At 43.5% G+C, this 20,010-nt stretch overlaps 1 pseudogene; it reads left to right on the top strand.

Annotated features, from left to right (window-relative positions):
• Positions 1–11,005: 11,005 nt before the first annotated feature.
• Positions 11,006–18,649, top strand: LOC118622468 (annotated as a pseudogene).
• The last annotated feature ends 1,361 nt before the right edge of the window (positions 18,650–20,010 follow it).

The raw sequence follows: 20,010 nt of genomic DNA, 5'->3' as shown, positions 1-20,010 counted from the left end.
TGATTACTTTCTCCTCTCTGCCTATCCTCTGCACCAGTTGGTATGCCATGTTTCCTTCTGTTGTAGCACATATCACACTCAGGTGGGATGTTTCCCGTACCAGCAGGTTTGTTTCTTGAGGGCCAAGAATCACTCTATTTTGTTGCCTATTGTGCAGTACATGTTCAATAAAAGCCTGTGAATAAATATTAGTGAATGGCTGATGCACTCTTTCTGATGGTATAGGAGTATAAGGGGTACCATTGCTAAGGGCACAGACTATAGAACTCACTCACACTTAGGTAATCACTAAAGTGCCATTTAGTATTAAACTAAAAAATCCTGTTACCATGGCTTAAATTAATATTTTAACCTGCCAAAACTTTTGGCTTTGTAAACCAGTGTCACTTGAGGTCATCCTCTCTAAAACTATTCTATATACCTTTGGTCCTGGTTCTTACAAAAAAAAAAAAAAAAAAAAAATGTAAACCATGACTTGTCTTTAGAGATCTGATTAAGAAATCTTTAGTGTTGAGAGTATTATAGAGGTCCCTCCCCTTTTTTCTCCATTGCCCCTCTCCACCTTGTACCAGCCTAGAGATCTGATTTTTACAATACAATTGGCCACTTAAAATGCATAAGTGTTTGATGTGGTCAAGCTGGAGGCTGGGTATCATGTGATGTCTTAAGTAAAAGAGCCTGGGACCTTTAGAACTGCCAGGCATTGTTTGTCAGGTGGAGCTAATGTCCCATTTGCATCAGAACTACCAGGGCCTCAAGAGACACTGCATGACTGAGCATGCCTCTGGAGTGGGGACTGTGGAGCTACAGTTTACCTCAAGCCCAAAGTAACCTTGCCTGAAATATCTCCCTGTCTTTGCAAAAGTCTTGGAGTTCCCTTCCTTTCTTTTTTTTATTTAAATTTAATTAATTAATTTATTTTTGTTACAGATGTTTCTCCTTTTGCCCCCACTGATTCCCCCATCCACCTCCCTCTCTGCCCTGTCCCCAGTCTTGTTGTCCATGTCCATTGTTCATGCACACATGCATATAAGTTCTGTGGTTTATCTCTACCCACCACCCACTCTTGTGGGGATTGTCAGTCTGTACCCCACTTCCACGTCTCTATTCCTCAGACTGTTATGTTCATTATATTCCACAAATAAGTAAGATCATATAATACTATCTTTCTCTGTTTGGCTTGTTTTGCTTGAGATGATACTTTCCAGGTCCCTCCATGTCGACTCAAAGGATAAGAGTTCTTTCTCTCTTACAGCTGCATAGTACTCCATTGTGTATATGTACCACTGCTTTTTTATCCATTCGTCTACTGATGGGCATTTGGGCTGATTCCAGATCTTACCTATTGTGAATAGTGCTGTTACAAACATGGGGGGTACATATATTTTTTTCTGATTGGTGTTTCAGGCTTCTTAGGGTATATTCCTAGAAGTGGGGTCACTGGGTCAAATGGCAATTCAATTTTTAATTTTTTGAGGTAACATAATATTGTTTTCAATAGTGGCTTTACCACTCTGCATTCCCACCTGCAGTGTACTAGAGTCCCCATTTCTCCACACCCTCACCAATACTTGTTGTTTGATGATTTGTTGATGGCGGCCATTCTGACAGGTGTGAGGTGATACCTCACTGTTGTTTTAATTTGCATCTCTCTGATAATGATGTTGAGCATTTCTTCATATGTTTCTTAGCCATTTGTATGTCCTGTTTGGAGAGGTGTCTATTTAGTTCCTCTGCCCATTTTATAATTTGGTTCTTGCCTTCCTTTTGTTGAGTTGTATGAGCACTCTATATATATTGGAAATTAACCCCTTATCTGATATATCATTGGCAATTAGGCTCTCCCATACAGTGGGTAGCCTTTCTATTTGGATGATTGTATCTTTTGCTGCGCAAAAGCTTTTGAGTTTCATGTAGTTCCATAGGTTCATTTTTTCCTTTGTTTCTGTTGCCTTAGGTATTGTATCAGTGAAAATTCTGCTGTGTATGATGTTTGAAATTTTGTTGCCTACATTTTATTCTAGGAATTTTATGGATTCATGAGTCACATTTAAGTGTTTTATTCATTTTGAGTTTATTCTTGTGCATGGGGTAAGTTCATGGTCTAGTTTCATTGTTTTGCATGTAGCTGTCCAATTTTTCCAACACTATTTATTAGAGAAGCTGTCTTTACTACACTGTATGCTCTTGCAAACTTTGTCAAATATTAATTGAGCATATTGTCTTGGGTTCATTTCTGGGTTTTCTATTATGTTCCACTGGTGTATATGCCTGTTCTTGTCCTGGTACCAGGCTGTTTTGATTACAGTGGCTTTGTAGTATAACCTGAAATCTAGTAATGTGATCCCTCCTACATTGTTCTTCTATTTCAAGATTGCTATGGCTATTCAAGGTATTTTTTGGTTCCATATGAACTTTTGAAGTATTTGTTCTTGTTCTGTGAGGTATGTCGTTGGTATTTTGATGGGGATTGCATTGAATCTATGGATTACTTGGGGTAGTATGGACATTTTAATGATGTTAATTCTTCCAATCCATGAACGAGGTATGTGCTTCCACTTTTTTATATCTTCCTCTTTTTCTTTTTTCAATGACCTGTAGTTTTCTGCGAATAGGTCTTTATTTCTTTGGTTAAGTTCATTTCTAGGTATCTTAATTTTTTTTGCCGCAATGGTAAGTGGGATTGTTTTCTTAGTTTCCCTTTCTGTGAGTTCATCATTGATGTATAAGAATGCCATTGATTTCTTGATGTTAATTTTGTATCCTGCTACTTTGAAAATTCATTTTTTAAGTATAGTTAATTTTTGATGGAGTCTTTGGGGTTTTCTGCTTATAGTATCATGTCATCAGCAAATATTGACAGTTTTACAACCTTCTTTCCAATATGGATCCCTTTTATTTTTCTTCCTGTCTGATTGCTGTGGCTAAGACTTCCAATAACATGTTAAATAAGAGTGGCAAAAGTGGGCATCCTTGTCTTGTTCCTGTCCTTAAGGGAAATGCTTTTAGTTTTTTTCCATTGAATATGATGTTGGCTGTATGTCTTTCATATATGGCCTGTATTATGTTGAGATATGATCCCTCTATTCCCACATTGCTGAGAGTTTTTATCAGAAATGGATGCTGGATTTTGTCGAAGTCTTTTTTGGCATCTATTGATATGATCACGTGGTTTTTATTCTTCATTTTATTTATGTGGTTTATCACATTTATTGATTTGTGAATATTGTACCAGCCTTGCATCCCTGGGATGAATTTCACTTGGTCTTGGTAAATAATTTTTTTGATGTATTGCTGGATCCGATTTGCTAGTATTTTGTTCAGGATTTGCCATCTATGTTCATCATGGATATTGGCCTGTAGTTTTCTTTCTTGATAGTGTCTTTTTCTGGTTTTGGAATTAGAATTATGCTGGCTTCATAGAACGAGTTTGGAAGACTTACTTCTTCTTGAATTTTTTTTTATATAGTTTGAGGAGAATGGGTGTTAGCTCTTTTTTGAATGTTCAGTAAAACTCCCCTGTGAAGCCATCCGGGTTGGGCTTTTGTTTGCTGGGAGACTCTTGATTACATCTTCAATTTCTGTGTTGTTATTGGTCTGTTCAAGTTTTCTATCTCTTCCTGGTCCAGTTTCGGGAGACTATGTGTCTCTAGAAATTTCTTCATTTCGCTTAGATTGTCAATTTTGTTGCCATATAATTGTTCACAGTAGTTGGTAATGATCTTTTGTATTTCTGTGGTTTCAGTTGTTACTTCTCTTCCATTTCTCATTTTGTGTATTTGGGTTCTTTCTCTTTGTTTCTTGGTGAGTTTAGCTAAGGGTCCCTCAATCTTTAAAAAAAAACAAAACAAAACAGCTTTTTGTTTTATTGATCCTTTGAATTGTTTTTTTTTTTTTTTGGACTCTATGCCATTTATTACTGCTCTGATCTTTACTATTTTCATCCTTCTACTTGCTCTGGGGTTTTCTTTTTATTTGCTTTTCAGTTAAGTTGTGAGTTTAGATAGTCTATTAGAGATTTTTCTTGTTTCTTGAGGTAGGCGTGTAGTGCTATGAACTTCCCTCTCAGAACTGCTTTCGCTGCATCCCATAGATTTTGTGGTGTTGTGTCTTCATTTTCATTGGTTTCCAGGAAGTTTTTAATTTCTTCCTTGATCTCCTTGGTAACCTATTTGTTGTTTAATAACATGCTATTTAGCCTCCATGTGTTCAAATGTCTTTACATGTTCTTGTTGCAATTAATTTCTAGTTGCATACCATTGTGATCTGAGAAGATGCTTAATATGATTTCAATCTTCTTGAACTTGTAGAGACTTAGTTTGTGCCCTAGCATGTGGTCTATCTTTAAGAATGTCCCCTGTGCACTTGAGAAGAATGTGATTTTGTAGTTTTGGGGTGTAATTCTCTGTAGATATCTATTAAATCTATTTGGTCTAGTGCTTCATTTAGAGTCTGTGTTTCCTTGCTAATTATTTGTCTAGAGGATCTATCCAGTGATGTTACCGTGGTGTTGAATTCTCCTGCTATGATTGTATTGCTATCGATTTTTCCTTTGAAGTCCTCCAGAAGATTTTAAATATATTTTGGTGTTCCTATATTGGGTGCATATATGTTTACCAAGGTTATATCTTCCTGAGAGAAACTCCCTCAGGTGTTCAGCATAAGAGGATTTCCTGAGGGTTGGGCAGATGCCTATTGTTAATGGGCCTCAATTTGCATTTCAATGGCCGCTGGGTGGGTTTGAATCTCTGAGGGAGGGGCCACCACCTTTCCCCAGATCCCTGGGAAAGAGTAAGATGACCACTGTCCTTCATGGGCGCAACTCAGCAAAAGCTCTGAGTGCCCTCCAAATCCCGAGTGTCCCCACACAGTTCCAGTGCAATCTGCCCTCCCTCTGTCCCTTCCTCTCTTCTTAAAGCAAGAAAAGAATCAGGTTGCTTTGAGGTGGAGCCACATTTATCTTAGAAAAGTATTAAAAATAATACCTCATATTTGTTTACTGTCCGATAGCCTGGGAACTGGCGCCAGGCAAACTACTCAGTCATCACCTCACTTACCCAACCTAGACTCCCACCTGTTTCAGGAACTGTTTGCCCCGAACTCACAGATCAACTCCTGGCCCATTCTCCTGTCCTAGTCCAGGAACTGTTTGCCCCGGTACAATAGACTCATATTTCAGGGGCTCCCATGCGTAGCCCCTCAGGACCTAACCCTAACAACAAGTTCCCACTGCCATAGGTGCAGATATAAAAATCACAAACCCCAGCATCAGGCGCGGCTTCTAGGACTCGACCCCCAGAGTCTGTGAACCTGCCCGGAGTGTACCCAAAAAAGCCTGATTTCTGCTTATTCAGCTGTTTGGCTCTTCGGTTTCCTCCCACCTCCCACTGGCGGCACCTGGCTACCTTACATCTGGTGCCGAAACCCGGGAGAGGGGTTTTATGACCCGCCTCGGTCTCTGCAGGCTGGGGCGAGAGTCCCCCCCCCCTCCCTGCCTCGTGCCCCCCTCCACCGCTTTGAATTCGGAGCTCCCTGCAGATACGGCTTGCAACCGTAAGTAATTCGATCCCTTTCCCTTCGTGCCAGATCCCTGTGTCCCCACCGGGGTCTCTCGTCCTAGACGAGAGCCCTCCCCTCATGACTCCTGGAGTCTATATAGGGGGACTGATTGAAAGGGACGCCTTTCACTCACCCCTCTATCACTGTCCGGAGACGGGTATCTGGAAGGGACGCCTCCCTCATACCCTTTCTCCTCCGACACTTAGGGGTCTGGAAGGCCACTAAATTATGGGGAACTCTGAATCCAAAATATACCCTAAGACTCCTTTGGGATGTCTTCTTATAAATTTCTCCAAATTGGGATACTCTCAGACCCTCCACAAGAAGAAACTCATCTTCTTGTCCCAGGTCGCTTGGCCTCAATACACCCCAGACAACCAGTCTCACTGGCCGCCTATGGGTACTTTGGACTTCAACGTCCTCCGGGACCTGGCCAATTTTTGCCGGTGGACCGCAAAGGACTCTGAGATCCCATACATTCAGGCTTTTTGGGACCTTCACTCCCGCCCTGACCTTTGCTCACACTGCTCCACTCTCCAGATTCTCCTAGCCCAGACTTCCCCTCCTCCAAAGGCAACTCCTATAGACCCCCCTCCTTACTCTCTGCCTGATGACCTCCCTGATCACCTATTGCCTCCCTCAACCCTCCTCAGAGAAGACCCCCCCAGTCCTGACCCGGCTCCGGCTGCCCCACCTCCCGCTGACCCCCTCGACTCTTCGGTAGCAGCCCATACCCGATCTCGCACTCCCCAACCCCCGCCTGCTGTCCTGGCCCCTGTCCGCGAGGTGGCTGGGGCAGAAGGACTGGTGCGGGTACATGTCCCCTTCTCCCTCCAGGACCTCTCTCAGATCGAAAAGCGGTTAGGATCCTTCTCAGCTGACCCTTCAACCTACATCAGAGAGTTCTGATACCTGTCGTCCCAGACTTATGACCTGACCTGGCATGACATCACAGTAATCTGCACCTCCACTCTCACCCCTGAGGAACATGAGCGTATCCTCGCTGCCACCAGGCAGCAGGCAGACAGAGCCCACCTGGTAGACAATACTGTCCCCCTCGGCAATGAAGCAGCTCCCCAGGACGATCCTGCATGGAACTATCAGGCCGGCCCTGGATCTAATATTCCGTGCTGGAACCTCATGCTCCGATACCTCCTTTGGGGTATGGACGCAGTCTCCAATAAGGTAGTTAACTATGACAAATTGAGAGAAATTACCCAGCTCCCTGAAGAGAACCCGGCCCTTTTTCTCAACTGCCTGCAGGAGGCCCTAGTTTGCTATACCCGCCTAGTCCCAGGGTCCTGCAATGGGGCCACAATCCTAGCATCTCACTTTATCTCTCAGTCCGCCCCGATATCAGAAAAAAACTAAAAAAGGCTGAAGAGGGCCCTGAGACTCCCATCCAAGACCTGGTAAAAATGGCTTTTAACGCCTGAGAGGAGATGGTTGAAGCGGCCTGGCAGACACGGATGCAACAGAAGGTTAGTCTCCAGACCCAAGCCTTGGTAGCGGCCCTCTGGCCTGCAGGGGAACCGGCAAAAAGACTGACCGCCAAAGGAGGACAGTGCACACCCCCGGGCGCCTGTTTCAAATGTGGAAAAGAAGGCCACTGGGCGAAGGCCTGTCCGCAGCCTCGGCCCCCCACCAAGCCTCGCCCTCAATGCAAACAAATGGGCCAATGGAAGTCAGACTGCCCGACCCTGGCTCAGCCCTCGGCACCTCAATGCAGGGGGACTGAGAACCAGACGTTCCCGGCCCTAGAACTGCTGGGGCTAATGGACGACTGAGGGGGCCCTGGCTCTTCGACTCCGGTTACCTTCGCTGAGCCCAGGGTCACGCTCCACGTAGCGGGTAAGTCTGTCTCCTTTTTGGTAGACACGGGGACTACCTACTCTGTCCTTCCCTCTCATTCGGGCCTTACGGTTCCTTCCCAGGTCTCGGTCATGGGAATTGACGGACCACCCTCGACTCCACGGCGGATGACCCTCCTTAACTGCCTATTTGAGGGTCATCCGTTCTCCCACTCCTTCCTAGTCATGCCCTCATGTCCAGTCCCCCTCCTAGGGAGAGACATTCTGTCCAAACTCCAGGCAAGCATCTCATTCTCCCCGAAACAGACCTTCTTGCTGGCACTGCTGCCAGGTCCTGACCTTGAGCCTGACCCAGACCCCAACGTCCAGCTCCTACCTGGAGTCCACCCCGAGGTCTGGGACACGGATACCCCCACCATTGCTTCCCACCACACTCCTGTTTTAATTAAACTCAAAGACCCATCTTCTTTTCCTAACTGCCCGCAATTCCCCATCTCACACGCTCGTAGGATGGGACTCCTGCCCATCATCGCCAGGCTTAGGATACAAGGCCTCCTGATCCCCACCAATTCACCTTGTAATACTCCCATTCCCCCCGTTAAAAAGGCCTCAGGACAGTACCGCCTTGTTCAGGATCTCCGCATCATCAACTCGGCGGTTGTCCCCATTTCCCCAGTAGTCCTTAATCCCTGCACCCTTCTCTCTCACATTCCCCCTACCACCACCCATTTTTTAGTCCTTGACCTCAAGGATGCCTTCTTCACTATACCCCTCCACCCGGATTCCCACTTCCTATTTGCCTTTACCTGGGAGGACCCTGTTTCCAATGCCGCTCAACAACTGATCTGGACAGTCCTCCCCCAAGGATTCCGAGACAGCCCTCAACTATTTGGGCAAGCATTAGCTGCAGACCTACTCGCTTGCAATTTAACTCCCTCCACCCTTTTACAATATGTAGACGATCTTCTGATCTGCTCGCCAACCAAGGCCGATTGCCTCACGGCCACCACCCTCCTACTGAATTTCCTTTGCAGCAAGGAATATCGGGTATCCGCCAAGAAGGCACAAATAGCCACCTCGTCTGTCAATTGCCTTGGCCTCCTAGTCACCCCGACCCATCGAGCCATTACCACCGACAGGCTACAGGCTCTTCGGGGCCTGCAGCCCCCTAACTCAGTGGGTGAAATCCAGTCATTTCTGGGACTGGTAGGCTTCTTTCGCCACTGGGTCCCAGGCTTTGCCCTTCTAGCTAAACCCCTCTATCTGGTGGCCAAAGAAACACCTGGGGAGCCCTTGACATCCCCCGAAGGTGTTCGCCAGGCCTTCTTGGCCCTCCTGAAGGCCCTCTGCTCAGCCTCGGCCCTGGCCTTACCTAATCCCTCAGCAACTCTGGTCCCGGTAGCCTATCTCTCCAGACAGTTGGACCCCACGGTTTGCAGATGGCAGCCCATCTTGGGCCCTCCCGACTCCAGCTGTACCACCTCCTCTTTATAGAAAACCCCTCTATCACCCTCTCCAACTGTAGCCCTCTCAATCCAGCTACCCTCCTTCCCGTCTCTGACCTGCCCATCTCTACACACTCCTGCCTCGAAATCTTAGAGCAATCTAAATCTCCCCGACCCGACCTAATGGCCCATCCCCTGCTAGAAGCCCAACATACCCTTTACATAGATGGCAGCTCAATCTCTGAACCGCCGGGGCCCCGGCGGCCCACCTATGCCATCGTCTCTGACACCCAGGTCATAGAAGCTAACAGCCTCCCCTTAGGGACCACCTCACAACAGGCTGAACTAGTCGCCCTGACTCAGACCCTCATCTGGGCCAAAAATAAGACAGTCAACATATACACAGACTCCAAATATGCCTTTCTCATCACACACTCCCACTGTATGATTTGGAAGGAACGAGGCTTCCTCAAGACCAAGGGAAGGCCTGTTCTCAATGGCACACTCGTTTCTAGGCTCATTCGGGCCATCCAACTCCCTTCGCGGGTGGCCATTATGCATTGCAAGGGCCACCAGACCTCCAATTCCCCTGTTGCTAAGGGAAACGCCTTCGCCGATGAGACAGCTCGCTTCATAGTGCGTGCACATCCCACCTCTGCTATATGCTTTCTCTCAAAAACATTCAGACCACAATATTCCTCCACAGAGCAAGACCTTTTTCAATCTTCCCCAGAGATCCAGCTCAAGGATGGATGGGCATTCAAGGACAACCTCCTCATCCTCCCAGATTCTCAAAGATACCAGATAATCTCGAACATCCACAGGTTCCTACATATTGGGCCTAAGGCTCTTTACCATTTCCTCTCTCCCCTCTTCCACCCAACCGCCTCCAGCAAACCATTCAAGCTGTCCATTCCTCCTGCTCTACCTGTTCCAGGACAAACAGCCAGGGGCCTGCCACATCCGTCGCCCACTTCACCAGATGTGGGGCCATCTCCCTGGACAGGACTGGCAGGTCGATTTTACCCACATGCCCAGACACAAAAAGCTTAAATATCTTTTAACTATGGTTGATACCTTTTCAGGATGGATTGAGGCCTTTCCCACCACCTCAGAAACTGCGGGGACTATAGCTGACCACCTGGTCCAGGACATCATCCCTCGCTTCGGCCTGCCTACCTCCGTCCAGTCAGACAACGGGCCCGCCTTCATCTCCAAGGTCACAGAGGCTGTCTCCACCTCCCTCGACATAGAGTAGAAGCTGCATGCGGCCTACCACCCTCAGTCGTCTGGTAAAGTTGAAAGGGCCAACAGGCTCAAGGAACATCTGACCAGGCTCAGCCTAGAGCTCCATCAGTTTTGGCCCACTCTTCTCCCCTTGGCTCTGACCCGCCTAAGGGCTGCCCCCAGGGGCCTTTCCAACTGAGCCCCTTTGAACTCCTCTACGGCCGACCTTTCCTCCTGTCGGCCCATCCCCATCGCACCCGCCTCCTCTGGCTTCACACCTACCCTACCTCTCCCTTCTCCGCTCCCTCCTTCGGGAACACGCTAACTCCACCCTTCCTGAGCCCAGCCCGGGGGCAGGAACGATGGAGTGGGTCACCCCAGGGGACCAGGTTTTTTTAAAGACTCTTTCCCCAAAGCCCTTTGCTCCTAAGTGGGAAGGACCCTACATGATTGTCCTAACCACCCCATCAGCAGTAAAGGTCCTGGGCATCTCTATGTGGGTTCACCTCTCCAGAATAAAAAAGGCCATCCCTCAGGATGACCCCCCCTTGGACCGCTACTCCTATTGGTCCTCTGTCTCTCAGACTCAAACGCAGGACCCCAGACTAAGACCTTTGTCTGGAGATTTTATCTCACAGAAAATTCCACGACTGGATTTGTTAAAATCTGTCAAAATCCAGAGGGACACTATACCCAGGATGGCTACTCACTACCGCCGACTGCCCATCCACGGGATGCAAAAACCCTCTCTTCCTAAATTTCACTGATTTCAAAAACCCTTTCACACAGAACCAATGGGCTCCCGCAGTCTGCTTCCTTCAGGATCAGCCTACTCACTGCCAGTCCCCCTCCAGCCCCTGGCATCCCTGCATGGGATGTCAATGGAGCAGCTGCAACATTCATGCAGCCCAGAGGCCCAATACCCCCCGATCCCCATCAGGAATCTCCCTCTATCACCGCACCATGAACCGCACACAGTCCTTCTCCCTCATTATTTCTGATCCGACTGACTCCAAATGGACCACCCTTCAGAAGGGGGCCGTGTACTCCTCCAGGTACTCCCATATGCCATCTTCCCACATTTATGTCTGGAGAGCCCTGGTCCAACTTATTGGCGAAGTCCACGATGACATCCAGACCCAGGAATCCCTACTCACCAGACAATTAGCTGCCCAAACCTCCCCCTTTTCATGGCTCTCTCTCCTCCAGGAGGTCTAATGCTAGCCAATCTCACTGGGGCAGGCAACCTTTCATCTTGTTTAATGTGTGCAGCCTTAGGAAAACCTCCTCTGACTGCGATCCCTTATCCCACCACTCTCAACTGCTCCGGGACGTCCACCGCACCAAAACTTATGACTCCTCTTGCTGATGTAGCCCTATATATGCCTCCTGATCTCTCTCAAATTCCCTTTTGTTACAGTAACAGTTCATCCAACCTTTGCAATGTCACACAATCTCCCACTTTCAACTTAACTGCCCCTAAAGGCTATTTCTTCTGGTGTAATCATACCTTATTGAAAACCCTCTCAACTCCCTTGGATCCCACTCTTCTCTGCCTGCCTGTCACCCTAACCCCCCAACTCATGGTCTATACACCTGCTGAATTCCAACAAAAATACATATATTACAACCTGAAACAAAAGCGGGCAATCTTTTTACCCCTTTTAGTAGGACTCTCCCTCTCAGCCTCGGCTGTTGCCGCTGGACTGGGAGGGGGTGCCCTGGCACACTCCTTAGTCACCTCAAAACGCTTAGAATCTCAATTTCAGATTGCTATTGACAGCTCGGCTGAGTCCCTAGCTTCTCTCCAGAGGCAGATCACCTCCCTGGCCCAGCTGACGATGCAGAATCGAAGGGCCCTGGACCTCCTCACAGCGGAACACGGAGGAACCTGTCTCTTTCTTGGGGAAGAATGTTGCTATTATATCAACGAATCAGACTTGGTAGAAACCCGCATTGAAACCCTCCACCAGCTAAGTTCAGAACTAAAAAAACAAAAGTTCTCAGTAGACGCCTCCTCCTGGTGGAATTCCTCCATGTACTCCTTACTCCTCCCCCTCCTCGGCCCAACTATCATCATAATAATTATACTGTTAATTGCCCCCTGTTTTCTCCGCTTCATCCAGGACCGATTTTCACAGCTCACACGGGCAATAGAGGTCCACCAAATGATGCTACAACATTACCAGCCTTTGACCAGTCCCCTGGACTCGGCCCACACCGACTCGCACCCCCCCTCTGATACCGCCCCCGTCCAGCAGGAAGTAGTTAGAAAGACGACCTGGCCCCTATTCCTATATCACAGAGTCGGGAATGTCCAATAGCCTGGGAACTGGCACCAGGCAAACTGCTCAGCCATCACCTCGCTTACCCAACCTAGACACCCACCTGTTTCAGGAACTGTTTGCCCTGAACTCACAGATCAACTCCTGGCCCATTCTCCTGTCCTAGTCCAGGAACTGTTTGCTCTGGGACAATAGACTCATATTTTAGGGGCCCCCATGTGTAGCCCCTCAGGACCTAATCCTAACAACAAATTCCCGCTGCCATAGGTGCAGATATAAAAATCACAAACCCCAGCATCAGGCGCGGCTTCTAGGACTTGACCCCCAGAGTCTGTGAACCCGCCCGGAGTGTACCCAATAAAGCCTGATTTCTGCTTATTCGGCTATTTGGCTCTTCGGTTTCCTCCCATCTCCCACCAGCGGCGCCTGGCTACCTTACATTTACTTATCTAATGTTTGTTTTATCATTGTAAGATGTTGTCATTCATGTACAACAACAGTGATCATAATGGAAAATTTTAAACTGTGTTTTTGGAAATGAGAAATGAGACTTGTAAAGCAATGTTTCTCAAAAACTATCCAAAAACCACTTGGGATTTTTCATTTCAAATATAATTTCCTAGAACCCTGAAAGACATACAGAGGTGGAACCCCTCTGGGTGCAGCCTGGGAGTTGGCATTTTTTATTAGCTCCCTTGTTGAGTCTATGCACACTCAAGTTTGAGAAGCCACATTGAAAGCATGTGACTTTTTCATTAAAGGATAGCGAGGCTATGGAGGTACAATCAGGACAAGTGTCCCTGGGAGCATGTAACCAGAGGATTTTGGCAGAATTGAAAAGGTAGGTTATTTTAGGGGAAAAAATGAAAGAAACTCAAGATCCTGAATTGAAAGGGCTAAAGTTTATACAGTAAAAATAAGGCACTGACTACAAAGGGTGGCCTATTTTTTCCAGTGTAGAGATAGGGTGTGTGGGCACAATTACCATCATCAAAGAGTTGTTCCATGCGTCACTAAATAAAAAATGGCTCTGGGTCCACAATCGCCTATTATTAGAAATGCAATAGTCATATCTTATTTTAAAGCCTGTTTTTAATCTATTGCCACCTGTAAAACTAGACTAAACAGATCAAATGTTAAGGCTATCTAAAAATACTTTGAGCAGAAACATAATTAGGGTTCAAATTAGGATTATCATTTAATAGGCTCTGTATATAAGCTTGAAAAGATAAGCCCCTATCAGTGGCATTAAGTTCTAAGTGTTTATTAGACTTACGGTCTAAGCCATGTGTTTTTTGGATGATATAAAAAATTATGTTGAACATGTTTCAAAACCCAAGTAATGATTGCAATTTATTTTCATTTAGAGAATCTTTTAAGTGCAGTGATTTAAGCAGACTAAACAATGTGTTGTTTGCAGATTTCTAGCTTATGAGATATGTTAGCTATAGGTCTTATGCTCTCTGAGTTTTCAGATACCACTTCAGTAAGAACTCGGAGTATTTTTTATTCACTTTCTCAAGGTTATCGTATTTGTTATATGCTATAGGACAGTGTGGAATTTCTTGTTTGATTATATATCATAGAAACCACTCTGTGCAAAAGACAAAAATTAAATATGTTTCGATGTGGTTGATGCTTCACTTTTTTTTTTTTTTCACTAACAAGGGAACCCAGTAGTGCAGTTTAAATAAATATATGTGCCTTTTTAGTATTTATATATTAGATGACCATATTAAAGTGGTCATTGATGATTTCACTTATAGGTGGAATCTAAAAAACAAAACAAATGGACCAACAAAACAAAACAGAAACAAACTTGAGATAGAGAATGAATTGATGGTTACCAGAGGAAAGGCAATGGAAGAATGAATGAAAGAGGTGAAGGGAATTAAGAGATACAAAGTTCCAGTCATAAAATAAATTACAGGGATGCAAATTACAGCATAGGAAATATAATCAATAATATCATAATAATTTTGTATGGTGGCAGAAGGTTACTAAACACATTGTGGTGATCACTTAGTAAGTGTCAAATGACTGTGTGGTATGCCTGAAATTAATGTAATATTGTATGTTAAGAATAATTTTAAAATAAATTACTTAAAAAAAATAAAGTGACTATTTGAGGAAAACACGTATTCAAAATTAACAATCCAAAATAGCTGAAATAATGAGATTTCACAATAGAAACCCACCTTAAAATGTACTTAGATAAAAGAGCAAGCATACGAAAAATTATATTTTCTCTCTCCTTAAATTACCTGCCCAATTTATAGTTTCCTTGAGATTGGAAAAGAAAGAAAGAAAGAAAGAAAGAAAGAAAGAAAGAAAGAGAGAGAGAGAGAGAGAGAGAGAGAGAGAGAGAGAGAAAGAAAGAAAGAAAGAAAGAAAGAAAGAAAGAAAGAAAGAAAGAAAGAAAGAAAGAAACATTGTTATATAGTTCAGATGAAAACATGGAACACATCTAAGGGAGCCTTAACTCCAGCAGTCTGCAGGCCCAATTGGTGAGGTTACTGGCCAGATGGCCTCTGTGCTTTTGTGACAGGAATGTGTTATTTCTGGAAGCAGTGATTCTACCAAGTTTGTTATCACAAAATTGTGTCTCAGAGATCTCATGTCTTCCCCAACCCACAAACCAACTCTTTACTCATAAACTCATAAATGGTACTACAGTTCTTCGAACAGAAACTTGAGACATCTTGATTCTCTCACCTCATCATCCCTGCATACAATCCCATTGAGTAGATTTGTCACTTTTTCCTTCCAAATACACTTCAAATTCTTGTCCTCTCTGTCTTCAATGACATCTTTGTCCAAGTCACCTGACTAGTGCAAGTGCCTCATCTTTCTTTAAAAAAATTTTTTTTTCTTTATTGCTTTTAGAGAGAGGGGGAGAGAGATAGAAATATCGATGACAGAGAACATTGATCAGCCTCCTGCATGTCCCCCACTGAGGATTTGGCCCACAACATGGGCATGTGCCCTGACCATCAATCGAACTGGCAACCTCTCGGTGCATGGGTCAACACTCAACCACTGAGGCCAGGCAGTGCCCTTATCTTTATTCTGTGCATTCACCAATAAATTTCACACAGTGATTATAAAACTTAAGTTGTATCTTATGACTCCCCTACTAAGAAGCCTTTAATGCCTTTCCATTGCTCTTAGAATAAAATCTGAAATTCTTAACAATGCCTGAAAAATTCAGCAATAGCTGGTAACTGCCTATCTATCCAACATGACTTCTTGCCACTCTTTACCTTGCCCTTCTTTCTAGAGTTTAAGCCCAGACTGGCTCATCCTCACTCCAGCACAGCCTGTCCAACCAAACATACACATCCATCATCCCTCAACTCCAATATCATTTCCTCAGAGAGGACTTCTCCCATTCCTCTTCTGTCTAAATTGAATCCCTCTCTAATTATTTGATTGATTCAATCTTCTCCTTTGCATTAGAAGATCCACAAGGTCAGCGACTGTGTATATTTTGCTCGCCACTGTAAATCCAAACCTTGCATAGTTCAGGAATAAGCTACAGAACAAATAAATAATTGAAAGAACAATCTCCTTTAGTATCTTAACACAAAAATTTATAATGTAAAGAGACATAGAAACAAGTGGGTTTCCAGTTGCTTTTGTATCAGATTATAATTTTCCGTAGAAGAGCTACAATTGAGCAGGAGTAATGCCAGGGCCCTTCCAAAGCTCATGGTCTTTAACTCAAGAATGATTATTAAAACTACTTTTCCCTGAAAAATGTTAGTATTTATTTTTGAACTAATGAAGAAACAGATATTTTCTCATGGTGAAAAGTATTTTTGTTAACCAAGTTATCTCTACATCCTTTGAAGTATATCATCAGTGTCCTAAAAAAGAACAGGCTTCTTGAGGGAACTAAGCTCCCTGACATTTGTTTTAGCAATGATTTTTTTTTTTTTTGTATATGACATAAAAGCACAAGCAATAAAAGCAAAAATCAATAAATGGAACTACATAAAACTAAAAGCTTCTTCACATTAAAAAAAAAGAGAGAGAGAGAATAATAAAAAAATAAAAAGACAACTTACAAAATGAAAGAAAATGTTTGCAAATCATATGTTGATAGGGGGTTGATGTTTCAAAATATATAAAGAACTTATAGAGCTCAATAATGAAAAAAAAATATATGATTAAAAAATAGGAAAAGGAACTTAAACATTTTCCAAAGAAGACATCAAAATGGTCAAACAGGTACATGAAAAGATGTTCAACATCACTAAATAGTAAAATGCCAATCAAAACCACAATGAAATGTCACCTCATTCTTGTTAGAATGGTTATCATCAAGAAGACAAGAGAGAAGTATTGGTGAGGCTGTGAAAAAAGGGAACCTTTGTACACTGTTGGTGTAGCCACTATAGAAACAGTATAGAGTTTCCTCAAAAAAATTAACAATAGAACTACTATATGATCCAACAATAGCCAAGGTGTAGAAACAACCAAATTGGTATCTATCAACAGATGAATGGATAAAAACATGTCACACACACACACACACACACACTGAAATATTATTATTCAATCATGAGAAAGAAAAAAAATCCTGCTTTTGCTACAACATGGAAAGACATGGAGGGCATTGTTTAGTGAGGTATGTCAGACAGAGAAAGACAAATACTATATGATATCACCTACATGTAGAATCTAAAAAAGCCAAACCTGGAAAAACAGAGTGTAGAATGGTGGCTCCCAGGGACTGGGGGTTGGGGTGAGGGAAATGGGGAGATGTGGGTCAAAGGGTATAACCTAGTAGTTGGAAGATGGATAACGCCTGGAGATGTAATGCACCACATTGTGATTATAATCAGTAATACTGTATTATATATTTCAAAGTTGCTAAGAGACTAGACCTTAAACGTTTTCACCACAAAATGAAGTGATACTCATTTGCCATTTAAAATGCAGTTCCCTAAAACAGCTGGCTGCTGCCATAACCGGGAATGTGCACCAGCACCCTGATGACAGCTCCGCCACTGTGGAGGACTTGAAGGAGTATAGCAACAGAGGAATTCATGGGATGATCCACAATCACCACCAGCAAGAATCAGCAGATTACAGTAAAATGTTTATTGGAAGCTTTAGCTGGGATACCAGCAGGAAAGGTCTGACAATATTGGTCTCAATTTTGGGAAGTTGTAGACTACTCAAATGGAACAGACCTGGTCACCCGGTCCAAATCAAGAGGATTTGGAGTTGTGCATTTCAAAGATGCTGCTCGTGTTCATAAGGTTTTGTAATTGAGGGAACACAAACTGGATGACAGATTGATAAACCCTAAAAGTGCCAAATCTTTGAAAGGGAAGAGATTCTCCTCAAAAATGTTTTTGTGGGTAAATTGAGCCTAGATACTCCTGAAGAACAAATTAAAGAATATTTGAGACTTGGGAGAAATTGAACTTCTCATGGATAAAATAAAAAACAAATGAAGAGGTTTTTGTTTTACCACATATATAGATGAAGAACCATTAAAAATTTGTTAGGAAGCAGACATCATCAAATTGGTTCTGAGAAGTATGAAATTAAAGTTTCATAACCTGCCCTGGCTGGTGTGGCTCAGTTGGTTGGGTTTAGTTCTGTGCACTAAAAGGTTGCTGGTTCAATTCCCCAATCAGGGCATGTGCCCAGGTTGCAAATTCATCTCCAGGGGCATGCAAGAGGCAGTCAATCAATGTATCACTCTCATATCAATGTTTCTCTCTCTTCCTCTCCCATCTTCTTTCTCTCCAAAAATCAATGAAAATATACATTTTTAAAGTTGCATAGACCCGGAAGGCATATAGGCAGCAACAGCAAGAACATAAAGGGGAAGGTGCTACAGATGGTGGAGCAGTGGTACTAGGGGTCATGACTGAGGCCAGGACCAAAACTAGAACCAGGGATTAAGTAATTATTATGATTAAGGATATGGAGATTACAATAGTGCCTATGGTGGTGATCAAAACTATAGTGGCCATGGTAGTTATGATACTATTCAGTATAACTATGGGAACAATGGATATGAACAAGGACACACAAACTATAGTGATCCACAGAGCAGAGTACTATGGCATCTCGAGGGGGTAATCACCAAACAATGGTCAGCCATGCTAAAGACATACATTGGAGCAAACACTGGGAACTTCATTGCAGACCACATGTCACCCTGACCACCTCTATCTCTGGGGCTCACACATTGTGGGTAGAGCACAAGGCATATACCAGAAAACATTGCCCTGTGGTATGGTCTCTTCCAACTTCATGTACCAGTGTAAAGATTAAAGTGGTAAATGTCAAACAATGAAATGATAATTAAGTGACATGATGGAGATGTTATCTAACTCTGTGGTGGTAATTAAATGGTGCAGCCACTGTGGAAACCAGTGTGGAGTTACCTAAAAAATTAAAAGTGAGATATAGACAATAGTATGGGGAAGGGCTGGGACGGGGCAGAGGTTGGGTAGAGGGAGTCAAAGAGGGAGAAAATCGAAGACATCTGTAATACTGTCAACAATACAAAAATTTATAAATGGAACTGCCTTACAACTCAGCGATTCCACTTCTTGGAATTTATCTAAAGAAACCCAAAACATTAGTTAAAAAAAAAAAATCCACCCTTATGTTCATTGCAGCATTATTTATAATAGCAAAGATTTGGAAGCAGCCCAAGTACCCATCTGTAGATGAGTGAATAAAAAGTGGTGCTGTATTTACATAATGGAATACTACACAACCATAAAAAAGAAGGAACCCCTACCTTTTGCAATAGCATGGATGGACCTGGAGAATATTATGCTAAGTGTAATAAGCCAATTAGAAAAAGACAATTACCATATGATTTCACTCATATGTGAAATCTAGTAACAAAATAAACTAACAAACAAAATAGAAACAGACTCATAGATTCGGAAAACAGACTGATAGCTGTCAGAGAGGAAGGGCATTTTGGGGCTTTGTAAAAAAGGTAAAGGGATTAAGCAAAGAAAAACAAAACTCATAGACACAAACAACAAGGGAGTGGGAGGATGTGGAAGAGGGTAAAAAGGAGATAAATGGTAATGGAAGGAGAGTTGACTTGGGGTGGTGAAGATACAATACAATATACAGATAATGTATCATAGAATTGTATACTGAAACCTATGTAATTTTCTTAACCAATGTTACCCTAACAAATTCAATAGAAATAAAAAAAATAATAAAGTTGCATTGTACAAATGTGTTAAGTCAACACGTTGAACACCTTAAAATGACTTACAGTTATATGTCAATTATATCGCCCCAAAAATAAAAAGGACAAAGAAAGATGATGAAGAACTGCTGGTATTAGGCAGTGAATTATACACCAAACCACCTGGCTCACTGGGTTTCATTTGCTTGGTTAATACTGGATTGTTCATTTATTGAGGCTCTCAGTTTTCTTCATAGACTTCTATCTTTAAAATGGGTACAAGACTTGGTAATCATTTTTCTGACTCTGTTAATGTGAAACATACAGGAGTACCAGAGGGTATCAACTTGAGATATAAGACATTAAGTTAGCAGCCTGAGCTGAGTCTGCAAGGCTAGAGGGATGAACTCAGAACTTTTCTGAGGGCAATGATATCTGACCTCATTGTTGGGCTTTGATAAAATAAGAATGTGGTGTTTGCCCGGCCAGTGTGGCTC

Source organism: Molossus molossus, unplaced genomic scaffold, assembly GCF_014108415.1.
Source record: "Molossus molossus isolate mMolMol1 unplaced genomic scaffold, mMolMol1.p scaffold_m16_p_9, whole genome shotgun sequence".
Classification (NCBI taxonomy): Eukaryota; Metazoa; Chordata; class Mammalia; order Chiroptera; family Molossidae; genus Molossus; species Molossus molossus.
The sequence above is the reverse complement of the archived record's forward strand: the minus strand, read 5'-3'. Positions and strand labels throughout refer to the sequence as shown.